Genomic DNA, 15,248 nt, shown 5'->3' with positions numbered 1-15,248 from the left:
CACACACACACACACACAGGCACAGGGAACCAAAGTGTTCCAATCCCCAGAGAACACGCCGTGAGTTAATCAGGGCCTCTGCTGAGAGTGAGGCTGGTGTAGAAGGTATGAGGGAAACCCCTGGAGGGAAGGTTTCTTGCAAACACTGACACCCTCCCCCCACCAACTCCGTCCCAGGCGCTGAAGTCGATTTGAGTGCAAACAACTATATAAGAAAGAGAGGAAAAAAAGTAATGTGTCGTAACAAAACAGACACGGAGCAAATGTTGAGGCAGGCTTCAGGACCATGCCTTTCTGCAACTTTACATTATGCAATCGCTATAGGAATACAAACGGGGCAGGGTTTTTTTTTAAGGCGGTGGTTTTAATGAACTGTGTAAACAGCCCAGATCGCAGTCTCACTCAGCAGCATCGCGCCTTGGATTGAAACTGAGCTGCAACCGGGGGGGGGGGGGAGGCGGAGGTGGGGAGAGAGCGGGGCATGTAGAAGGAAGCAGCCTTTGAAAGTGAAAGTTGGTGTGACCGAGCCTCTGACCCCCAGGCACCCAAAGCCACCGCCGGCAGAGAGAGAGCGTGTTCCGGATCCCACCCCCCCCCCCCCCCCACACCCTTTCCCAGACCAGCCCTTGTTTGTTTGCGCGTTAAATGTGGTTTACATTTTTTGTTACAACAAAGTGCTCGATCAGTTTTGACGTGTATCTGGAACATTGTCGGACTCTGTCGGTTCTCGGGTCGAACTCCGTCCACGCTTTAACATTGATTGATGGGCCCCTGCGTTTGAAAGTGCCGTGAACTGCAGTCAGCAGTCACACATATGGTGGCAACCCTTTCACAGGCAGGTTTTTATTTGTCTGAGGAGAGCTGGAATAATTGCATATCGTATTTCGGACAATTCATCCTAAATTAGACACGCCTGAGCAAGCACCCCCTGTCTTTAGAGGCTTCCGAACACACTGCGGTGATTTTGTGGTCGGACTCTGTGCTAGTAACTCAGACTTTGGTGGAGATGGAAACATTGGAGGAAAGGGTACATCCTCAGGAGTACCTTCCAAGCGAGTTTAGGTCCAGGTGTTAACCCTCCCCGGCAGGGCGAGCTCAGTCACCTCAGAACTGGCAGGTATATGGTGTCAGTAAACTGTGATGGTTCCGCTCAGGCAGAGGGAGACTTTGCACCTCATCTCCCCTGACTACTTCCATGACAGGAGTATCATACCACAGGCTCCCCCTCTGGGCACGGTTCAAGCCTTGCCCTCCTGTACCAGACTCACCCCCAGGCTGTTCTAATGATGTGCCCGTTTCTCACTTCCCAGGTGGGGAGGGGAGTGTCTCTCAGAGCTCCAGTTTGACCTCACCTCTCCCCTCCCACCCCAGTCCATTCACCTGCTCACGCATCTCCGGCTGCCGGAGGGCACTTGCACCCAACCACCTGTCCCAGTGGAAGGGTCACTACCACCGTGCCACATGTGCTGTCGGTGCCATGTGCCGGAGTTACAGGTTGACTGACTCGCCGCTGTCTGATTGCGATGAGAGAGGAGCACTCACTGGCAGGTATAAGGGGAGACTCGAGAGAGAGCCGCTTTCAGCGGAGCCAGGACCTGCCGGCATCCCGGCCAGTCGTGAGCACTGCAGTGGGGTGACAGCTCCTGACAGTCACCAGCTCACAGCTCTCCACAAACACAATCAGACACTTTTAAATGAGGACTGAGGTCAGCCAGGAGATTATATACTGCGGTTTTCGTGATGGCTTTGGGAGAGAGGGACAAGGCGAAATCGGACTGACCACACTGGTCAAAACCTGGTCCCTTGGCGTCAGGAGGTAAAGCATCCAATTTTGTCTCCCTGCTCAGCTGGCTATGGCCGGAGTGTGTGCATTGCGGTGCGTTTCTTATGGACGGGAGGAGGGGGGATTTCAATGGACCAGGAATCAGGTTTAGGGGTGACATTGACAGTGTGGGACTCCTGAGGTTCTACCTCCCCACCCGGGTCAAGTGAAAGCTCGAAACTGGGCAGAGCGAACTCAGAGCGAGCTCTGGGGTTTAGAAAATCATGAGGGGCATGGATAGGATAAATAGGCAAAGTCTTTTCCCTGGGGTGGGGGAGTCCAGAACTAGAGGGTTTAGGTCTAGGGTGAGAGGGGAAAGATATCAAAGAGACCTAAGGGGCAACATTTTCACACAGAGGGTGGTAAGTGTATATAGTGAGCTGCCAGAGGAAGTGGTGGAGGCTGGTACAATTGCAACATTTAAAAGGCATCTGGATGGGTATGTGAATAGGTAGAGTTAAGAGGGATATGGGCCAAGTGCTGGCAAATGGTACTAGATTGTGTTGGGATATCTGGTTGGCATGGACGAGTTGGACCGAAGGGTCTGTTTCCATGCTGTACATCTCTGTGACTGTGACTCTAAGTGAGCGAACATGTTCTGTCCTTACATTGCGAAACAAAAACTAGTTCGTTGCCCAGATGAGACCCTAAGCACCGAATCTGCCAGAGAGAAAGGGCCAGTGGATCAAAAGGGACAGAGAGCGGACTTGGCCCTTTATTACCCGCTGTCCTACATGCGAGGCAGAGGGAACTTCAGGCTTTCAGTCTGCAAAACAAAAAACAAAACTCCCTTTGCATTGAAAACAGACACAAACACACACAAACACACACACAACTCTGTTCTGCTATCTTGTGCAAATCTTCCTCCAGAATTCCTCCCCCTACTCCCACTCCACCCCTAAGCCCCCACCCCAGCTGCACTGTGGTAATTCAGGGTCTGAATAGACAACCCTCAAATCATTTACAAGTGCAGTTTGGGAGATGTCAATACATCTAACTGGAGAGGTGTGGATGAGCTGAGGGCAGGGAGGCCACACGACCTGACAGGCTCTGGGCACACTGTGCTCCCTGACCAAAAGCACACTAACCTCCATGATGCAGAGCGGAATGTTCTCCTCTGTACTGGTGGGGAATCCCGAGGGTTACGCATGCTTGATAGTTCCTTCGTACACAGAAGGCGAGTCCATCAGGAAAAATCAAATAACACTGTAAAGGTGCCCCAACTTTGTTTTTTCGCGATATTGTACAATTGCTTTTGAGTGATTTCGCTGAAAAGCAGATACGATTCCACAAAGCTATTCCTGCAGACTTGGACTGCTTCCTCCTCCCTTCATTTGAGCATGAATCGCCAAATACTTCAGCAAAGATGATAATAAAAAATGAATGAGACTCCAAGCTGCGTCGACCACTCAGACAAGAAGTGTCTTTCGCTTTAAGAATTTATCACTTGCATAAACTACATCAATGGTTTAATCCGTAAGAGAATATTTGGATTCCTAATTTGAGAAAATTCATTCAAAGTTGGATTTTGGGTAGGAAAGAGTGTTTCTATGGATAAGAGCGACACCTCTCGACCAATCAGCTCATTTCTGGTTTGGATCTGTAACAAAAATGAGTACATTTTTGTTCTCCAACATTAATGACACATGATCATCAGTTCCATTTGGGCAATTGCTCAGAGGCCAAAATAACGTTGTTTAATCCTTGAATACAATTCCGTTAAATATTCTCTGTACTAACCTATCACCTCTTTTCTGCACAATTCCAGTGCCAATGAACTGAGCAAAGTCTTCCAATCCTGCTCAGCACGCAGTCTTGACTTGATTTCCATCATTTTACAGCACATCTCCAAACATGCTCTCAGTCATCATACAGAATATTCCAAACACATGCTAAATTGTTGCAAAATAGGCTGAAATCTATTTAACTTGCTGATGAATCTTTCTATCAGATGCAAGTTCCACTCCTTAAATTTCATGGATTTTTAAGTTTAAATGATGGTGTCCCTATGGACACCAACTTTTGTTTTCTGAGCCCTGCCCAGATTCAAGAGTTTAAAAATCTACTTTTTCACTACTCGCACTCAGTTAACTCCCTGGAGAGGCATCATCGGGTATTGTGCTACATGACTGACCAATGACGGAATGCAGGGAGTTTTACTAGAATGGTACCAGGCATGAGGGACAACCATTGTCTGGAGGGACCAGAAAAGTTGGGACTTTTAAATGTTTCAATGGGACATAACCTAGCGTCAGCCAGCATGTGTTGTTCATGCTTAACTGACTTTGATGAGAGTGAATAGCTGACCATTTCATAGGGCCATCAAGAGCCAATCACATTTTCCTGGGAGTGGAGTCACACACAGGTCAGACCAGATGACGACAGCCAATTTTATTTGCTGAGAATGAATGAACTAGATAAGTTTTAATGACAATAGTTTCATGCTCATCAACTCTGGTCCTTTTGTTTAAAAAAAATTCCTGATTTTTGAACTGACCCCATTGTCTCTAGGCCTTCGGTCTGGGCCTCCGATTACTGATCCAGTGACATTGCCACCATTTCTGCCTCAAGAATTGTCCTCCTTGAAGCAGAAAAGGTTAGGGTAGAATTAGTAGCAATGTTACACATGAAGGATTTTTTTGTGCCATTAGGAGAAATGGTGTTATATTCAGTAGCAGGTAAGTCAAACCAGAGAGGATCAATTTAAGACAATTGGCTAAAAAGGATTAGGGAGGAAGTGAAAATTTTCACACAGTGAGTTGGTATGATCTGAACTACACTGTCAAAAAGTATTGGAGGTCAATTAAATTGTAATTTTGAAAGTGGACATGATATACATTTGAACAGGAAAAGAGGGCAGTTCTAGCAAAGAGTTAACACTTGCATGATGAAATGGAGTAATTCTTTAGATGTGCTACCATTCTACGATTCGATGAAATTATTGACCTAGCATTATTGGAGTGAGAATGTTATATCTGAAAAATGTGTTGCTGGAAAAGCGCAGCAGGTGAGGCAGCATCCAAGGAGCAGGAGAATCGACGTTTCGGGCATAAGCCCTTCTTCAGGAAAGCTTCTTCAGGATGGCTCCTGAAGCTTATGCCCGAAACGTCGATTCTCCTGCTCCTTGGATGCTGCCTGACCTGCTGTGCTTTTCCAGCAACACATTTTTCAGCTCTGATCTCCAGCATCTGCAGTCCTCACTTTCTCCTGAGAATGTTATATGTTAACTGCATGCTTCTCAGTTAGTGTACACCTTAGCTGAAACTATAATTTGTACTAACAGACAACTGCACTGAATTGTCAGAGGCACCAAGTTTCAAATGAGATGTTAATCTTGCTCAAGTGGTGGTACAATGCCAAGGTAGAGAGTACACCTGATGTACTCATTTGGCTGTGATGCTCAAGTCACTAAATTGAAAGTTGCAAGACCAAAGTAGTCTAAATTCCATCCTTTCGGGCCACTTATTTAGTGAAGAGTAGAGAGCATTCTAGGTGTTGTGACTAATGTATATCCTCCACTTTCATGATTAAAACAGATTAATTAGCTGTGTATCACATTATTATGGGAACATGCTGCATGCTGAGTGTCCACCATATTTACCTTAAAGAACAACAGCAAATGCAGTAACAATTGCAAAAACACTAACTAAGGAATGGCAAAGTAAAGTAGATGCTGAAAACCTGGAATCAAAACAGCAAATGCATACAACTGCCAACATCCGTGGATAGAAAAATGTAATTAACATTTAGGATTGTTCGTTTTTCATCAAATGATTGACATGGAGCTATCAAGTCTGTCAGTTAAATACACCATTGTTCTGCCATTCTCACATTCCAATCACTTAATCTGAACTTTCAGCTTCTTTTCTCCCCCAGCGCTCTACACCCTACCCCACCGCAACTATAGCATAATGCTGCCCTCTCTGCACTTCAGTGCAGCTCTGATGAAGAGTCATTTAGACTCGAAATGTTAGTTTGCTCTCTCTCCATTAATGCTCTCTGACCTGCTGTGATCTCTAGTATTTGTTGTTTTCAGACATGAAGCATTAACCATTTCTCTTTCCATTGATGCTGTCTGATTTGCTGAGTGTTGCGAGAAATTTTTTGTTCTTATATCAAAAAACAATTAATTAGTTGTGGAGTACTAGGTTGAGAAATGTGCTGAGAAAATTTATGTCATGATATATCAATCCAATCTTTCTAACATATGTATAATTTTACTTAAGCCTCATTAGAAGAGCTTGTACATGGGCTGAAAAATCTTAGAGGTAAATAGGGTGAAAGTAATGTTGGCTTAATCAGTTTTGAATGCTGAATCACAATCCTCAGATTTATCATGTATTTGCTGAAAAACTAATGGAAAAGACATTGAAGAAAATCATTGAGATCTTAGGGAACAAAAGTTGCAACACATCTCTCTACAAAATGTATTTTGAAAATCATAGATGTGCCAGTTACTTTGAGTTAATGGCAGGAAGTTGCAGCTCAGCAAAGAAGAAATCATAGGTTTCTGCCAGTTCCTGCAGCAAATTCATAATATAGAATACAGAAGTCAAATTCAACACTGCTCAGAACTTCTACACAGTTGAGTTGACTACCAAGGATAGCATTAAGATCAACATAATGGTGTATACTACTGTATCAACTGTTATACCATCCTTCAGTGTATATTAGTTTAGATTATGCAAATCAAAAATGTGGTCATCTGACAAAGCTGACAGAAACTTTTGAGTTGTGCAGTATTCCTCAAATTCCAGAATGTACAAACTTCAGAAGTAGGAGCAGGCTCTTTAAACCTGTGACACCTGTCAACACCGGTCATAGATGATCTAACTCAAATCCAACTTCCTGCACTATTCCCATATCTCTTAATACCCTTAGCGCCAAAAAAAAGTGATTGATGCCTTACCCTACTTAACAGCTGGGCATCCACAGCTCTCTTGGCTAGAGAATTTCAAGAAGTAACCATCCTTTTAGTGAAGAAATGTATCCTTTTATCAGTCTTAAATGGCTGACCTGATTTGACACTCTGACCCCTTGTTCTAGATACCCCAAATGAGAATAAACATTTTCTTAGTATCTATCCTGCCAAGTGCCTTAAGAATCTAAAGATTGCAAGCACACCATGTTGCTTCACATTCTTCTAAAATCCAAGGAATGTAGGCCTTTTCAACACTTCTTAGAGAAAATACCTCCCTTCCAGAAACCAGTTTAGTGAATCTGGTTGTACTTTCCTTTGGACAAGTAAGTTCTTTCTTACAAAGAAACTGTACAGCAGTTTCCAGATAAGGCCTTATCTAAATCCTGCCTAATTATGGTAATATCCCTTTACTCTTATAGTCAAAATCCTTTCAAAATTTGACATATTATTTCCTTGCCCCAGTTGCCTGCAAACATTCTATGAAACATATACAAGGACAACCCAGTTTCTTGGGATGCAAATGTTTCCCACCCTCTCACTTAGCCATTTGCTTTCTCTGGTTTTCCTACTAAAGTGAATAACTTTAGGCGCCGGAAGACTGGAGGATGGCAAACGTGGTGCCACTGTTTAAAAAGGGCAGTAAAGACAAGCCAGGGAACTATAGACCGGTGAGCCTGACCTCGGTGGTGGGCAAGTTGTTGGGGGAGAGAATCCTGAGGGACAGGATATACATGTATTTGGAAAGGCAAGGACTGATTCGGGATGGTCAACATGGCTTTGTGCGTGGGAAATCATGTCTCATAAACTTGATTGAGTTTTTTGAAGAAGTAACAAAGAAGATTGATGAGGGCAGAGCAGTAGATGTGATCTATATGGACTTCAGTAAGGCGTTCGACAAGGTTCCCCATGGGAGACTGATTAGCAAGGTTAGGTCTCAAGGAATACAGGGAGAAATCGCCATTTGGATATGGAACTGGCTCAAAGGTAGAAGACAGAAGGTGATGGTGGAGGGTTGTCTTTCAGACTGGAGGCCTGTGATTAGTGGAGTGCCACAAGGATCGGTGCTGGGTCCACAACGTTTTGTCATTTACATAAATGATTTGGATGCGAGCATAAGAGGTACAGTTAGTAAGTTTGCAGATGACACCAAAATTGGAGGTGCAGTGGACAGCGAAGAGGGTTACCTCAGATTACAACAGGATCTGGACCAGATTGGCCAATGGGCAGATGGAGTTTAATTCAGATAAATATGAGGTGCTGCATTTTGGAAAAGCAAATCTTAGCAGGACTTATACACTTAATGGTAAGGTCCTAGGGAGTGTTGGTGAACAAAGAGACCTTGGAGTGCAGTTTCATAGCTCCTTGAAAGTGGAGTTTCAGGTAATTAGGATAGTGAAGAAGGTGTTTGGTATGCTTTCCTTTATCGGTCAGAGTATTGAGTACAGGAGTTTGGTTAGGCCACTGTTGGAATATTGCATGCAATTCTGGTCTCCTTCCTATCGGAAAGATGTTGTGAAACCTTTGAAAGGATTCAGAAAAGATTTACAAGGATGTTGCCAAGGTTGGAGGATTTGAGCTATAGGGAGAGGCTGAACAGGCTGGGGCTGTTTTCCCTCGAGCGTCGGAGGCAGAGGAGTGACCTTATAGAGGTTTACAAAATTATGAGGGGCATGGATAGGATAAATAGACAAAGTCTTTTCCCTGGGGTCGGGGAATCCAGAACTAGAGGGCATAGGTTTAGGGTGAGAGTGGAAAGATATAAAAGAGACCTAAGGGTCAACATTTTCATCCAGAGGGTGGTATGTGTATGGAATGAGCTGCCAGAGGATGTGGTGGAGGCAGTATGGAATGAGCTGCCAGAGGATGTGGTGGAGGCAGGTACAATTGCAACATTTAAGAGGCATTTTGAGGGTATATGAATAGGAAGGTTTGGAGGGATATGGGTCGGGTGCTGGCAGGTGGGACTAGATTGGGTTGGGATGGGTCGGCATGGATAGGTTGGACTGAAGGATCTGTTTCCATGCTGTACATCTCTACAATCCTCTGGAGCTTCAATGAATCCTATCCATTGCTTTCTCTCTCATATAACTTTGTATCATTGGCAAACTTCGATATCTGATGATTAACTTCCATTTCAAAGCCATTAATTTAGATTGTAAACAGTTGAAGCCTAAGTATTGAGCCTTGTAGTAACCCACTAGTTACAGTTAATCTGTTTTCTGTCAATAAATCAATGCTTAAACAAAGCTAATAAAGTTCTTGCACTCCCGTGGGCCCTATGTTTATGTCATAATATCACGTCTAGTCACTTAAAATGAGTTTTGAGAACTTAAATATATTACGTCTGCTGATTATCTCATATCCAGCTCATTCGACATCCCTTCAAAAAGTTCTAACAGTTTTAGCAAATTTAAGTTCCCTTTCATAAAGTAGCATTGAAGTTTCTCAGTCATATTATGATTTCTATGTATCCAGCTGCCACTTTCTTAATAGATTTGAGTATTTTGCCTACCTGCAGTGTTGCTGGCTAACAGGCCTATCCATCTCCATTTTCCCCCTTCCTCCTTTCTTAAATAGCAGAGTTTTGTTTGTCTTCCTTTTCAGTGAAATGTTCTAGAATTTAGGAAATTAGAGAAGATTCGCTATCACTAGTGCATTTAATGTCCCAAAAAAAAATCACCAGTTCCAAGGTATTTATTACCACTGAGTCCCGTTAATTTTTCTAGAATTTTCTTTTAGCACATATCATTGATGCACTTGCATTTGACTTATTTTTTTAATCAATTGGTTCAGAGATGTTGTTACACACCTCTGGAGGAGGTGGGACTTGCATCCAGGCCTCCTGGTCCAGGGGTAAGGACACTACCATTGCCTTTTATTACCAGAAGGGATCTATGCGATGAATATTCAAATTGTATACAAGTAACTAAACAAAATGCATCTGACTGTTCGTTTTTCTAATAGCACTCCTGAAAAACCTTTTGGAATATGACTGACATGATAAGTTGAGGAAAATAGGCATTAAACATTAGGGAAAACTTGTGGCAGATGCCTGTACTGTCACAAACTCACAGCATTGAACTTTGTAAATAGGTTTTGATCCAAGAATGTAATAGTTGACCATAATTTTATTTCATCTTCAGATCACACAGCATATTGATTCTGAAGCTCTAAGGGTTTTGCATTTGATTTACATAATTTGGCAGTACCTATGAAGAGAAGAACCACCAGAACCATGCATTTACTGCATATAATATGGTGCATTTATGGTTGATTAACTGTGGCACCCTTTTTCTGCATCATAACATTTCTGTGAATCTTTGGAGTCCATTGGCCAGTTCTTGCTTCCGTAGCAGACTGTCGGTGTTCCTATTCCTACTGTGGGGTTTAAACACCTCTAGTACTGCCCTATTGTCAATTATAATTCAAGCTGCTCCTATCCATCTAATAGTGATTACATTGTTTTTCATGAACTTAGGTCGTTGCACTTTCATTACATTTACCACCTGTTGTGGTAGTCTCTACTTTGCTTGGATGAGTGTTTAATTTTTTTAAGAAAAGAAAACATATCCTACATTTTAGACCTAGTGACAAGGTTCCTGAGGGATCCTGGAAATTAAATCTGGTGATTATATGACTTGTGGTTTTCATTTCAGAGGCTAGCAATGTTGCATGCAGAAACAACAGAAGCTGTCTCTCCAAGAATTATTGCCTTCTCAGGTTGATTAAGTAATCCACAGTATCAATATTGAGACAAAGTCAGAAGTCACACAACACCAGGTTACAGTCTAACAGGTTTATTCAAAATCACAAGCTTTCAGAGCGCTGCTCTTTCGTCAGATGAAATCAGGTGACTTCTGATTTTGTCCATCCTAGTCCAACACTGGTAGCTCCACCTAAATATTGAAACAAGCTACTTGTTCATTTGTCCACGTTTTTTTCTGTCTGTGATCCAAGAATCACGGAATTCTTGAACAACTCATGGCCACAGAGATTCGCAGTTTTTATAAAGAGCAATCCTTCTTCAACCTCTCTGATTCCCCTCTGATTTACTTTACCTTCCCAGTTACAATTCCATTCAGTCTTGAGTGACACTGTTTAATGGTTGCATTACAGATATTCAGAGTGTCAGAGTGTCAAGGTGAAAGTTGGAGTGCTGAGCTACAGGTTTCATCCTACTTATTTTTATCTTATTCCTTCCCTTCAGTTCATATATCTTCTATGAAAGTGAAATCTTATGATTATGATATTGTTGCTTAACCTAATTTGGTAAAGATAGAAAGAACTTATGATCAATGGTATTTTACATACAATTTATTGTTTTACAGTGAATGTACATCTGTTGTTATTTGACAGAACAGTTGCACTGTCATCACAAACACTATCCTTAGGCCAGAAACAGTCTCCTAACCAAAACCTCAATCCTGGTCTGTCCACAGGGCATAAGAGCTTCATATAGGACATGCTACATCAAGGCCCCTGCCTGTGGCACAAATTAAATGCAGTTTTATCCTGTGCATTGAAAGACAGGAACTATGTGGATAATAGTGAGGCCAAAAGGTACAGGAGATTGGAATGTGAAGTGCTATGCCACGTGAGATTCAGAGAAGACAAGGGAATAGCTTCAATCTTGTTTGGATTTTGCTATGGGCAATCAACATTCTTTCCAGCTGCTACTTCTCTTGTCTCTGTTAGTACTCTGCTGTAATCCTTTTCAAATGTCCTCATTACCTGTCTGATATACTGCACACATATCAAGTAACCAGAGAACTTCGCCTTAACAATAAACTTCAGAGAGGTTATTCAGGCAAACATAACTGACTTTTAATGGATGAGGGGCATGGCATAAAAATATCCCAAATTGGCACTATCTTGTTTAAAATTGAAAATTCAAAGTCTAAGGGCTAAGGCTTATTGTACCAAAACTTGGGGGTGGGGGTGGTGATTGAGAACATGAGCTAACTTGGAGATTAAATAATTCCAAGCTTATGCTTTAAAAGCTTGTCAAATGTACAAGAGAAAACTTGTGAGGGGAGGGCATTAATCATGCCTTGGACTGATCCAGTTAGGAATTGCTGAGACAAAAAAAAGGCATAAAACTTAAGGAAATGTCACTAAATGAATTCAGACTAAACAATTGGTCAGATTTGGGTGATAAAGAACATCTTTGAAGATATGTTAAAGGAAGATAATTGACCCATTAATGTGCATTGAGAATAATTATATGGATTGATTTAATAGGATCACTGTGAGTGGACTGAACTCCATCTGCATTAACAGTATGTAAGCTAAAGAATATGTCATCATCAGTTATATCTTATAATTTCATGTATTGGATAGGATACAAATATTTTACAAATGTACTGACTTAAATTATTGGCCTAAAAGCATAAAAAAAATTGGATCTTGCCATTCTATACATTACATGTTGGAGTTTGTGATACTGATACAAGTTGTTTAAGATGGATCAATTATTTCATTTAACTCTCAGGATTATAATTCTTCTCCATGGCAAACCTGGGTTATGTAGATTTAACTATGAGAAGAATTCAGAAATAAATTTCAGCTTATGGAATTGAGAACTACCTGGCTTAGGGGTGTTGATTTTATTTTGTCTTCTTGGACTTTATTAGTATGTATGTTGTGAGTTTCTGATACATTTCAGTTTGCTAATAGTCACAGAAAATGTAATTATTTTAAGATTTGACCACTAATGAGGCAAAAGAGAAACATAGAATTTTGCAGAGCAGAATAATATCTCCTGAGTTTGCCATAGCTTTCTACAGGATTTTTCCACTTAGTTCCATTGTTGGTGCCTTTACCAACCTAATCAGTGGGCAGTGGTGGCATCCTGCCATTTGTGTAGGATGATGGTCATCCAGCAAATCAACTCCACTTGGATTTGGGATGATTTGGAGATGCCGGTGTTGGACTGAGGTGTACAAAGTTGAAAATCACACAACACCGGGTTATAGTCCAACAGGTTTAATTGGAAGCACTAGCTTTCAGAGCGACGCTCCTTCATCACAATCACCTGATGAAGGAGCGTCATTCCAAAAGCTAGTGTGCTTCCAATTAAACCTGTTGGACTATAACCTGGTGTTGCGTGAGTTTTAACTTTGGATTTGGGATAGTTTCTTATGGTGGTCTCTACTTAATGACTTAAGAGACCAATTCGTGAGAGGCAGACTGTGTTATAATACCACATACGATTGGTTATATGGTGTCATTGTGGTTCATTGTTCTTGGTATTGTTGCCTATTGTCAGGCTTTTGTAGCCTTTGATCATTATATTGACACAAATGGGCCACAGATGATGTTACCGTTTTCCTCTATGTTCAGCTGGTGGCTCCCAGGTGAAATAAAGTATCTTCATATATCCTTGCACGCATCCTTGGAATTATTCACTTAATAGTTAAACATTGTTTTGATGGCTGCTTTCACTTTCTGTATGGGAAATATCCTCTAAACCTCTCACTTTGTTCTTCTGAAATTTGTGTTGTTTGGTGGCGAATGGGAATTTTTTCATTTATCTTACCATTAATTTTTCTAACTTTGAGATTCTGTTAATTTTTTTCACTCTCATGAAAAGAGTTCCAGTTTCTACAGTCTCTGTCAATAATTCAGTAATCAGTTTTCATTAATCTGTTTAAGCTTTGCATTCCTTCCTAATAAAGGATGCTCAGAATTGACATATCTGAGGCATGTATGTCAAAATGATGGTGAATCTAATTCCTCACCTTGATTTGTACACAATACACACAGCAACATTAAGCAACAGACAGATTAATAGTTAAACTCAAGTATCCAAAGTTTCCTGATCAGAATGCATCACCCCAACATTAGCTCCATCAAAATAGTTACCTTGTTGCTGCCTCAGCATTGAATTGCTATGGAATAGAGTGAAGTTTTCTTTCAGTTTTGGGGGTAGATTTCAACTAAGTTAACCATGGGTAGTTAAGATTTTTCCATTTCAAAGTGTTCTTTTAATGGCATGTTATAAGCTAATTACTACCAGCCAAGCTCTCTGACACTGAAAATTCAGAGTTGTATGGAGTCTTATTATTTTGGCTTTAAATCAGTGTTGGAGATTTTAAAAATTAAAATTTATATTTTCCTGTTTTTTCTTTTTTTCTTAGTCCAATCTTACTTTTCCTTTTTCTTTATGTGCTTGATTCGATGTTGAATTTCTCCACTCTAGTTTATACTTCTTTGTTTCCTGTGCCATTGATTTATCAATCTGACTATCTAAAGAGATACAAAATTGTTTTCCCTGTGACTCAAGCTCCACCCAAGCCCCACATCCATTTCCCTCACTAGAACATTATAAGTTCACACTTGCAGGAACTTATGTTAAGAATGAAAAAACCTAAACCAAGAATCACTCTAAATGATAGGCACTGATTGATATCATGTCACAAATTGTGTCCTAATATTCTAACCTAATCAATAATTTATATACCTTTAGCATTATCCTGATTGCCAGCATTATCTCTCTATTTTTGTAGTCTGTGACCCTGTTTATAAAGGCTTATGTACCCTTAAACAGTTTTGTCAACTTTGCTTTTCCATTTTGAAGATTTGTGTATTTGAATCCGTGAGGACATCTTTTTCTATTAATGTCATTATTTCATGGATATTTTCTATCATTCTTTCTTCCAAAAATAGAATTTTGCATTGCAGGTGGAACAAATGTTGCCCATTGAGTGTGCCATAGTTTTCTGCAGGATTTATCCATTTAGTCCCACCCTTGATGCCTTTATCAATGTAATCATGTACCTATCTTTGCTTGTACTTTTTCCTGAGGGTTGGTCCATGAGCATTGTTTAGATTGGTCCATTTATGGTCCACATACTGTAATTGCTTGCCATTGCCTTCTGCAGGACCACTGACATGGAGATTCTCCTGCTTTCCTTTGAGTGTGTCGTGTTACAGTTTTGCACACAAACTTTCTTCTGCCCAATTTACTTTATCTGTGACTTCTTGTCACAGCTAACTGGCTTCTTCATAGGTGACCCTCTCTCCTATTTTTAAATTGTGTACAAATGCTAACATTTCACTTTAAATCTGAACCTAAATCACTAAAGAACGCAATGGTCCTTATCTTGTCTACTGGGATGCAGCATAATATATTCTTCCCGAGTGTAAAATATTATGAACCATTATTTTCTGTCTACGTCTCTTTAACAATTGTCTTATCGATACTGTTTCATTCTTTGGAGACCATGGACCTTAAATTTTACCAATTTCCTATATAGCATCAAAAGGGCTTCTTCAAAACCCCTTACATGTATCCATAGCTTTTCATAAATCAGTACATTCCATTAGTTCTTAAAATAGTGTTATTAAATGTACCAGACATGCCGTATGTTTTGGAATGTTTGTTAATAGTCTTTAGTTAGCCTATGTATTTCCAGGTAGGTAGTAGTTTTATATTATTTTATAGCCCACAGAATCTTAACATGTTTTAATATAACATAACCTATTGCACTGTCAGCTACCTTC

General features: G+C 40.9%; 1 protein-coding gene across 2 annotated transcripts in view; it reads left to right on the top strand.

The window, feature by feature from the left end:
• ntf3 (neurotrophin 3) overlaps nucleotides 1–15,248 on the top strand; it is an 85,754-nt gene that overhangs the window by 55,788 nt on the left and 14,718 nt on the right. The gene's annotated exons all lie outside the window — the stretch shown is intronic.

Source organism: Chiloscyllium plagiosum, chromosome 23, assembly GCF_004010195.1.
Source record: "Chiloscyllium plagiosum isolate BGI_BamShark_2017 chromosome 23, ASM401019v2, whole genome shotgun sequence".
NCBI lineage: Eukaryota > Metazoa > Chordata > Chondrichthyes > Orectolobiformes > Hemiscylliidae > Chiloscyllium > Chiloscyllium plagiosum.
This window is presented reverse-complemented; position numbering and strand designations above follow the sequence as displayed.